This window comes from Mixophyes fleayi, chromosome 4 (assembly GCF_038048845.1).
Source record: "Mixophyes fleayi isolate aMixFle1 chromosome 4, aMixFle1.hap1, whole genome shotgun sequence".
In the NCBI taxonomy this organism is placed as follows: domain Eukaryota; kingdom Metazoa; phylum Chordata; class Amphibia; order Anura; family Limnodynastidae; genus Mixophyes; species Mixophyes fleayi.
The window spans coordinates 276,314,337-276,323,461 of record NC_134405.1 but is presented as its reverse complement, the minus strand read 5'-3'; the positions used below and the strand labels follow the sequence as shown (position 1 = coordinate 276,323,461).

Genomic DNA, 9,125 nt, shown 5'->3' with positions numbered 1-9,125 from the left:
TTGAGAGAAGATTAAAATGTCGTCCAGATAGACTACAACGCACACATATAATAATAGGTCCCGGAAGATCTCGTTCACGAATCCTTGGAAGACAGCAGGGGCGTTACACAGTCCAAAGGGCATAACTAGGTATTCGTAATGCCCATCCCTGGTGTTGAATGCTGACTTCCATTCGTCGCCTGACTTCATCTGGATTAGGTTGTAAGCACCACGGAGATCAAGTTTGGTAAAAATCCGAGCACCTTTAATTCGATCGAAGAGTTCGGTGATAAGAGGAATCGGGTACCGGTTTTTCACGGTTATGGCATTGAGCCCCCGATAATCAATGCAGGGTCTTAAGGTCCCATCTTTCTTCTTCACGAAAAAGAAGCCCGCTCTTGTGGGAGAGCTGGAAGGTCGAATGAACCTGCGATGAAGGTTGTCCTTGATATACTCTGACATAGCCTGTGTCTCTGGTAGCGAGAGAGGGTATACACGACCCCTAGGAGGGTTTTTGCCAGGTAGTAGATCTATGGGACAATCCCATGCCCGATGAGGTGGCAGGCATTCAGATTGCGCCTTATCGAACACGTCAGCGAACGGGGCATACTGTGGAGGAAGGCCCGGAGGACCAGGTGTTATAGACGATCTGTTGATTTTGAGTGGTAGCGCTCGGGTTAGGCATCTATGATGACAATCCGGGCCCCAGGATGTGACTTGGGGAATACTCCAATCAACTTGTGGTGAATGAAGCTGAAGCCATGGAAGGCCAAGAACGATGGGACTAGTAGTAGCAGGAAGGACCAGCAAAGAGATTTTCTCTCGGTGTAAGGCTCCAATTTGGAGAGTCAAAGGAGTCATACAGTGAGTGATAAGTCCATTAATGATACGAGAGCCATCTATAGCGGTGACCGCTATGGCGGTTTTTAACGGGACCACTGGTAGGGACCACTGGTTAACTAGAGCACTGGAGATAAAGTTGCCGGCAGCGCCGGAATCCAGAAGTGCTTGAGAGATAAAAGATTTGGTGGCTGAGAAGATGGTAACATCAAATGCACACACTTTGGAATCCATAGAAGATGGAGAGGAGTCCAGGGACCCTAACCTTACCTCTCCAGAACTGATTAGGGCCTGGCATTTCCCGACTTCTTAGGACATGAGTTCAGGCTGTGAGTAGGGTCAGCACAATAGATGCAGAGTCTATTTTGTATTCGTCGATCCCTCTCTTTAGATGTTAACTTAGAGCGTCTGACCTCCATGGGTTCCACTGGAGGGGGAAGATGATGAACTTGAGGTGATGGACGAGTGAACCCCTTAGAGGTGCTTGTTCTTTCAGACTCCCTCTCACGGAATCTCAAGTATACCCTATGACATAGGGAAATTAGATCATCCAAGGAGGAGGGTAACTCTTGTGTGGTCAGTGCGTCTTTGATCTTATCCGTCAGACCCTGCCAGAAGGCAGCTATCAGGACCTCGGTGTTCCACTGTAGTTCAGAGGCGAGTATCCAAAACTGAATGACGTACTGGGCCACAGAGTGTGATCCTTGGCGTAGTCGGAGAATGCTGGAAGCCGCAGAGACAACGCGGCCAGGTTCATCGAAAATTTTGCGAAACGTGGAAATAAAGAGTGCACTATCCTCCAATAGGGGATCATTTCTCTCCCACAGAGGGGAGGCCCACGCAAGAGCCTGTCCAGAAAACAGAGAAATGAGGTAGGCAATCTTGTCACGGTGAGTGGCAAAATGGTGAGGTTGAAGCTCGAAATGGAGAGAGCACTGATTCAGAAAACCTCTACACGTCTTGGGATCTTCATCATATTTTGAGGGAGTAGGCAGATGTAGCGTGGAAGCAGTAGACACCTGGGATGGCACTGGGGAAGGAGAAGACGCTGGAGGCTCAACAGTCGCTGAAACATTTTGTGGAGGATCTCTTTGGGCGACCAGAGTCTGGAAACACTGGAACAGATGTTGCTTCCGAACATCCTGTTGTTCCACCCAAGTGACTAGATGCTGCAGCATCTCCCTAGCTGTTGGTTCCAATCCTGGGTCTGTCATGGCCTGATCTTACTGTCACGGGCACAAGGCGTTGATACCTGAGTTTCACCTGATTTTATAACTGACAGAGCGGCGGTGTTGACCACGGACCTCAGGGCAGTTAGGTGAATGATTGGAATGATGATAACAGCAGGAAAGTAGAGAATGTCTTATGAAGTCAATGACTTGCAGCTGTTGATGGTGGAAGGTCAGCGACTTGGAACTGTAGAGAAGAAGCGATATAGCTTCAGACGAGATGAGAGGACATGAGTGGGTGAAGGTAGCTCGTGGAGGAGTCAGTGGTCTGCGTACAGCAAGTTGTACCACTGTAGTGATGAGGAGGTTGTCCTGGTGCAGGTAGGTAGCGGGATAGTCGGTGGTCTGTGTATAGCAAGTTGTACCACCGATGTGATGAGGAATGTCCAGGTGTAGGTAGGTAGCAGGAGAGTCAGTGGTCTGCGTATAGCAAGTTGTACCACTGCTGTGATAGGAGGACTTGTCCAGGTGCTGGTAGGTAGCAGGGAAGTCAGTGGTCTGCGTGTAGCAAGTTGTACCACTGCTGTGAGGAGGAAAGAGGACTTGTCCAGGTGCAGGAGAGTGGTGTGGAAACGGCAAACTGTAGCTGTGTGGAAACAGCACGAGTAGAAAGGAGTTTTGTACAACACAAGTAGCTAAGTACAATGAATAGTCTGTCAATATAGTAGCTGGCTCTGCAGCGTGGAGAAGCGGGTCAGCGTGGATATGCAAGTAACAACAAAGTCAATATGATGAGAGTATACCGCGGCTGAGTGAGAAGCTTGTCCGGGTAAACAGGCAATGTAGCATAGACAGTCTATCATAGGTAACTGTACCTTAGTGCAGTAGTCACGTATAGTTCAATAGGTATGCAAGTAAACAATAATAGTCAATAGTGGTTATGCATACCAAGTAGAGCAGGAATCAGCTGGGAAGCTGAAGAAGCGATCAGCTGAGTAGACACGCTGTAGCGGGTATAGGAACCGCCGGTGAGTAGAGCAGGAAGCAGCTTGGAAACTGCAGACGATCAGCTGAGTAGACACGCTGTAGCGGGTATGGGAACCGCCGGTGAGTAGAGCAGGAAGCAGCTTGGAAACTGCAGACGATCAGCTGAGTAGTAATGCTGTAGCGGGTATGGGAACCGCCGATGAGTAAAGCTGGAAGCAGCTTGGAAACTGCAGACACCTATAGAGAATCACTGGGAATGAGACTCCAAGATCAGGCAACTACCTAAGGCTGCACGTGCCTTAAGGGTGAGGTGATTGATCCATCAATCACATTAGTGGTCAGGTGTAGTTGATAAAGGGACCTGCGCATGCGCAGTGCGACAGGATGGTGGACGGCCGCGGTTCAACACAGGTGTAAGCGGGAAAGATGGAGAACCACGTACCAGAGTGGAGGCGCTCACACTCCGGTGAGTGACACTTTTCCTCTCCTTTCATCTGCACCATGTAATAAAATATTTTTATACTAGGAGCTCTCTTCATATTATAACATACAAAGACCACAATTTTTTTCTAGATCCCAATGTTTCATTAGTAAAGCCTGTGAGCGCTGAAGAGACTGTTAACGTCAGTGAGCCTCTTATCTCTGCAGAAGTAAATACAGATCAACCTCAAGATGTCAGCAAACCTCTATCTCAAGCTGACACACCCAAATATGAACAAGATGAGACTACATAAGGTATGTCCATGAATATAAAATGTAATGTCTATACCTTTTTTAATGTTACAACCTAGTATTATAAAGGTAATGTGACAGGATGGACCGCCTATGCCACCCTGTCTGTTGCTGCTGGGAACTGGCCGGGCTTACTTTCCCCCCCCTTTTTCTGCAGTAGGAGGGACTTACAAATGCTGCCACCACTGGCCTCCTTACCAGCATCCAGTACCGGGTTTCTTCTGGGTAACTGATGCAGCGAGTGTACCCTGTTACTGGCGTACCTGGGCTGGTACTCCTGACCTCTTACTATGGATCAGGGGTGCTGTGGATGGATCACCCTGGCCTATCACATGGACCAGAGCTGCAGGGTAGCAGGCAGAATGGTGGTACCGAAAAAGCTGGGTCCAACCTCAGAAACAGACGGAGAACGGATTAGATTTAGGGTCTAATCTGCAGTTCACAGAAATACAGTAATAAGACATTTTCTAGCAGGTCTTTGAAGCAAGTGATGTTTATTTGCTCTCACACTGGTTGAAGGTACCAGTGATCAGGTCAGATGAAACAAGCAGAACATTTCAGTGTACAAGACAGTGCTTTTTATACTGATTTGGACACAGGCTATTTTTAGAATCAGGATGTAGTGTGTTACACGAACATGGATTTACATGCATTGAAAAGCCTTCAATATTTACACTTATCTATGAAATTCTAGAGATGCTGTGATGTCCTGCATCTGGTTTTCAGATGCAGAGAATCTAGGAGCCAGTCTTAATTAAAAGTTCCTGCCTTCAATGTTGGACCTTCACACATCAAAAGATCTAATTAGCATGCCGCACAATTTTAGCCCTTTTTTTACGTGTGTTGCGTCTGCGCCTCACTGTGTCTGTGTCTTGGATTTACTTACAGGGTCATGCCTTCACAATTCCGCATTCCGCCCTTTGTCTCATAGTGAGCCGCAAGCTGTCGCAAGTGTTAATTGCGTCAAAGATGCAGATATGTTGCTTGCTGCACATGCGTGATAGTGTTTTTTTGTTCGCTTCACCTAAAACTGACTTTTCGTCCGGCTCTAAATGAGGTCCTCACTGTTCTTCTGTTGACAGAAAGAATTAAAGAACAGCTATTGATTGCAATGTAAGAATAAAATCAACAATGTCTGCAAAGCATTATGCAGACACGTTTTGAGCATATAGTAATTAGCCTATCATAATGAAAAGTTAGTCACAATGGTTTTTTTTTTTTCAAACTATCACCACAGCAACAATAGTCTATATGCATTTATATAGAATCACAATATGCATTGAAATGTATTGATTAAAACTGTGTTGCAACCTCAAGATGTTTGCTTTCAATTTCTCGGCTAGTTTCATTTTAGATTTCTATTTACTAAAGTAGCCTACAAGACTGTTTACACAACACTGTATCTTGAGTAACCATTAAAAGTTCAAAAGGTACACCTAATCTAAATAAATGGTATAATTAGTCTGAAGCTAGATAGGTGGAACACCCTAAACTAGTAAATAAAAACATGTTTTGAAAATCAGTGGTAAGAATACTTAATTACAATTTCAAAGAACAGAACTGTATGTGGGAGACATAATGTCTGGTATTCAAATTGTATAATCACCACATGAAAGTCTACAAAATCAGCTAATCTAAGTAGTAGAAAAAGAACTGTCTCAAAGTTTAATTTGCAATTTGTATCTTGGAAGCCAACTTATTACTTTTCCATTACTTTTTGATGACAATCAGGAGAAATCCCAAAGTCATCTAGATTGTTTCGAGCTAATGGATGAATCATCATTGCTTCCAATTTGAGCTACAGTTTTAGAGAAATTGAATCTTGGTCATTTTTGAAATTCAGCATTTGGATAAATCCTTTTTCTTTAAATTCTACAAAAACAACTTTATTTTGGAAATGATGGCTGAAGAATCTTGTCACTTGGTCCCTTCTCAAAAGAGAGGTTTTCTACTCAATGTTAACTGAACTTACCACTGTGCTACAATATGAAACCAATGTGTTTTTGTGTTTTTCACATAGGAATAATGATAAAAGTGTGTTTCTTATTTTATTTCCTCCATTTTCCTTGTAGTAAACCATGTCGATATGAGCTTTCACTTTAACACAGTGGTGAATATTAAGGGGGGTATTTAATTGGCCACGTTACTGTGTCGAAGTCGTATAATTGGATGAAAGTATATTGGTTAATATTGTTTTGCGGTGCGATTGCGATCCGTACACCACGTAGCACGGTAAAATACGCACGCACACACTCGCATTACAACATTATAGAATTAATATTCATATTGGTTCCGTTACACTGCAATTTATGAGCAGATGGTATTTGGTTTATTATTAGTCTATATATATATATATATATATATATATATATATATATATATATAATGATTATATGTACACTTCAGTGATATTCAAGGTTCAGGTTATAGGATTATCATGCCTAGTATCATATTGAAACCCTAATCATCAGCAGCTGTCCGGTGCAGTCGGCGAAGAGATCGCACATTGCATACTTTAGTTATTGATATTTGGGAATAAACCTTTGTATGATGTTGACTATGAAATGCTAATTGTAACTGGAGCATTGGCGGGAAGAAAGAAGCTCATCCCCTGGAGAGATGACCCCCACCTTTGGATTCCTTAGATTGAATCAGCCTATGACCTGTTTAGCCTGGACCCATGTGATGTCTGGACCTATAGAAGCAAGTCACGTCATTTGCATTGTTCACTGTAACACTGACTGTGTATATATGATTATAGCTGTGCACCCAGATTTCAGTCTTCACTAATCACAGTATTTTAACAGATATACTGTCCACCGGGTCCCGTGGGTGTGCAGCGAGCGCGTGCGATAGCAGCGGTATGTATTTATCTTTTGGTATTGGCTGTACTGTACTGTATCATAATATAATAATGTATTGAATTGTTGACTATTTACATCTGCTAAAATAAATCACTTTGTGCGTTAGAAACACAATAAAATCGCCTATGCAATGCTTATTTGAAAACGATAGATTTACTTTAATAACTGTTAAAAGCAACGCGGCCTGTGCATTATTATCGTTATTATGGTAATAATGCGCGTAATTACCGTTATTACAGTAGTTATAACGCCGGGTTAAAACTACTGTAATAATGGTAAAAGTTTTAGCACGGCGGTACTTTGGGGGGAATTCAGATCCCCCCCAAAGACTAAAGGATATTAGTGTATTAGCACTGACAATCATGAGCTGCCCTCTGTTTTCTGGCTTCTGATCCGCAAAGCCAAAAATTAAACAATATTCATAAAATTCGAAAACAGAGATGTCGCTGCCGATCAACAATCTTCTACTCAAAAGGAATATATTACGTGGGAGGAAGATTTATGAAAAATTTACCTCACAGACTCTTTGTTGGACTTTTTGATTAACTAGAAATTGGACTACACAAACTTTGGGATGGTTGTACATTTTGGATAATGTAGATTTGAAGTTTTGCTGTTTTTGTAGTGTCAATACTTTTCACAGAGAGTTTGATTTTAGTTCACATTTATTACACTATTCTTTGTGTATATTCTTATTGACTATAAGATTGTTGATCGGCAGTGCCATCTGTTTTCAAATTTTATGAATACAGTGATGAATATACCTGTGCAAAAGGAAATTAACAGAGATGTGCGTTGACCCTGGTGTTTCGGTTTCAAAACCGTTGTTGGTTCTACCCCAACTTCGTGTTTTGGCTTTGCTTTCGGTTTTGGTTTTGGATATGGATTTAATTAACCATTGTGAAAAATAGGTAAAATGATGTCATTTTGAGCTGTTTTTGCTCTTATTTTGCTATTTATAACATTAGTATTTATTTCCAGCCTATTTTCTAATGATCCCTTCCCAACGATCCCAATTTGCAACAATTTTGGCCAAAGTCTACAGAGATCTGGCTGGCTAAAATTAGTGACAGAGCAGTGGCACAAATATATGGCACAAATACATGCCAGTTTAATAAAAGATACAATCCTTAGACTAGGAGACACAATAGATGATCTGGCAGCCTTGCAAAAATGTACTTTAGAGATCATAAGTACCTTCATTAAAAGGGGATTACTTGTATGATACCTCTCTACTCTAATCTACTTTATAATCAAGAAAGAACGTAATAGAGCATCAATCAAAAAACACTTATGCTAGAGAAACAGGCAGTGTTCATTGGATAGACAGTGGTAGAATTAATGCAGTTAATTAATGCAGTTAATACAGACATTGATGATACTAAACAAATGTGGGTGGCACCTTCATCTATTTCTGTATTATGCACTTATGGTTGGGTGGATTATTCACAGGGAGCCAAAAGTAGAGCTTTCAGAAACCTTCTTTTACTATAAGTGTCTTTTATGCTATGAGTAATGCAGCCCTTGGGAATAAAACCAGGGGACTCATCACTCAAATATATTTGCAAGTATATAAATATGGCATGTATAATACATGTCATGTATATCAATATGGAATGCATATAAAAAGAGTTTTAGATATTTGTATAGCTTTAAAAGGATGAAACTGAAAGGCTAGGTAATATGTAAACCAGACAGTTCAGATTGGACAATAGTTGGCCTTCTCACACAAGTAAGTATGCATAACTCACACTAATGCACATTTGGTTGCCAAACATCTGTCTTGACAAAAAAAAGCAACTGAATTTGTAAGTCCACATTCTGAGAAATTAAGAGACAAAATTTGGCATATTGGTCACCCAAGTAGCAGGCAGTTGGCAGCACTAGTAACATGCTGAAAACAATTAGGCATTGCAATGAGTTACAAAAAGCCCCCTAAAAAGGGTACTTTGGTGCAAGAATGTGACAAAGGCTTCTGAAGATTCTTGTGGAAAAGTGGAGGAGCCAAAATTGTGCAAGATGACCTTGTCCTTGGGGCCACATACCCACCCATATGTTGAAAACAACATGCACAAAAGTTAACTAACAAAACACTCCAACAACAGTCACTGCCCCTTTTGTGGCTTAAGTGCTTAATTTATTTGGGTCCCCACAAAAGCCAACATTTTGGCTGTTGGTTGTTCAACTGGATATTAGATAGGGATGTTAACAAATTAATCCTGGGCATTTGGATAATCGTGATCATCCTTCTCAATAGTAACCAATCATCACTCTCATTGAAGATGTCTACATCAGTTACATTTCTTTGAATCTAGAAGATACACCAAATAGGTACCCGTTAGGCAGCATGTGTGACACACTGAAGCTCAAATACATTGGAGAGAGTCAGCACTGCAGCAAATACATTGGAAATGGTCAGCACTGCAGCAAATACATTGGAGAGGATCAGCACTGCAGCAAATACATCAGAGAGGGGATAGCAGTGGCAGTATCAGAGATCATTAGGTGGACAGCATCTGCATCAGTAAACATTATTTCCACAATAAGGGTGCAA

The 9,125-nt window shown here is 41.9% G+C and overlaps 1 long non-coding RNA gene across 1 annotated transcript in view; it reads left to right on the top strand.

Moving 5' to 3' along the window:
- Window positions 1–3,451: 3,451 nt before the first annotated feature.
- The window catches only part of LOC142152770 (uncharacterized), a 43,144-nt gene continuing 37,470 nt past the window's right edge, over window positions 3,452–9,125 (top strand). Inside the window, exons 1-2 of the long non-coding RNA XR_012691388.1 lie at window positions 3,452–3,478; window positions 3,624–3,710. This is a non-coding gene — a long non-coding RNA (uncharacterized LOC142152770). The remainder of the gene's footprint in view (window positions 3,479–3,623; window positions 3,711–9,125) is intronic.